This window comes from Pygoscelis adeliae, unplaced genomic scaffold (assembly GCF_000699105.1).
Source record: "Pygoscelis adeliae isolate BGI_AS28 unplaced genomic scaffold, ASM69910v1 Scaffold241, whole genome shotgun sequence".
NCBI classification, from domain to species: Eukaryota; Metazoa; Chordata; class Aves; order Sphenisciformes; family Spheniscidae; genus Pygoscelis; species Pygoscelis adeliae.
In genome coordinates, this window is record NW_008824056.1 from 2,437,033 (window position 1) to 2,438,589 (window position 1,557).

Below are 1,557 nucleotides of genomic sequence, written 5' to 3' on the forward strand. Positions count from 1 at the left end.
ATCTAGCCCTTGGGGGAGCTGAGGAGAGCCTGTCCAGGCGGTGAGGAGAACCTGGCAGGCAGCATGCTGCTGCCAGCCCAGACACTCACAGGCAAGGGGCCCTGGGGGAAGCACAGCACAGGAGAGGTTGCTCCTGCCACACTCCGCTCTGCAGTGGCTATTTCCCAGCAGAAAGCCCACAGAAAATCCCCTGTCTGTCGTGAGCCCTGCACCCTAGCCCGTGTTTCTGGGGTGGCTCCAGATTCCAGTGGGCTGAGGGGTCTTATCTGCCCCTGTCACAGGCCTCCAGCTCCTGCAGGGCAGGGAGGCCGGGCCAGAGTCCGGCCGTGTCTTGCCCACGTGGCGTGGCGGCAGGCTGGTGTGCGTGCCAGCCGGAATGACCGGGACCGCTCGAGATCAGGTTCCAGGCGGTGCAAGCAGCTGCAAGGACAAACGAACAGGCAAGAAATGAGTGCGTGACACGCAGCAGTCATAAGCCAGCTATTTCCATTGTTTTCCGGCAGGGTTTGTACCTTCTCAGACACACGTGGAAAGCCTCCTGCTGCTTAGAAATCCCAACCCGGAGGAGCAAAGTCCGTGCCAGTGGGCAGCTAGGGAAAAAGGCTAATAAACACGAACACTCTCTTTGCACAAAGCAGGACCGGCTGGGGGGGGTTTGTGAGGGTGAATAGGTGTGCCTGCACCTGCAACGTTTCCTGGGTAAAAGAGAAATCATACTTTTATACTAGCCCTCGTTTTAGGCTGTCCTTTCATTTGTTCAATACAAAGACCAGTGCAGGGAAGCGGTTTTGCAGCATTATCTGAAAATAACTCCTCTGGGAAGCTGCTGGCGGTTCCAGTTGTTTTGCTAGGGAGGAGCGGAGCTCAAGCGCTTATCGCTCAGACCTGTGGTGCCGTAGGTATGCAGGGGCTTTGCGGAGGAGCAGGAGGGGTCCCGGTGGTGGGGCCCACAGCAGAGGCTGACACGAAGAGGAGAGATGGTAGGAGACGTGCAGGGGAGGGGTCAAGGGAAGGACAGGGCTTGCACGGTTATTTCTGGTGCTGCATGCACATCATGTTAGTTCCGGTTTTCAAGCTATATTGGTTGCTAGATTTGTTTGGTTTGCTCTGCCCCCCCACTTTGCAAATGTCACAAGAATGAGACTGTGGTGGGAGAGCAGTCTCTGTGGGAGGATGTTTGGAGGAGGGATCTGAATGTGAGGGCTACCTGGGAGTCAAGGTCAGGCGGGTCATTCTGTGCAAAGGGACAGCAGTAGGATAGAAACTCTCCAGCATGAAAATGATAAAATCAGGGAAAGCGTAAAGGAGCAGGGTACTGGTGGTATGTGCAGAAAGGCAGAGGTGAGGTGATGATACCAGACTCTGAAGGCGCCATGATGCCAGCCCAAATAGAGTGAAACAGGAGCGTGCTAATGACAGTGGGGCATGCGAGGTAGGAATCAGATCATAAGGGAGGAGATCCCAGTACTCCTGTTGTGACATTGCCAAATCAAAGTCAAGCTTTTGGCCGCAAGAGCACATGAGGTGAATCAGAGAAGGAATCTGTATGATTAAACA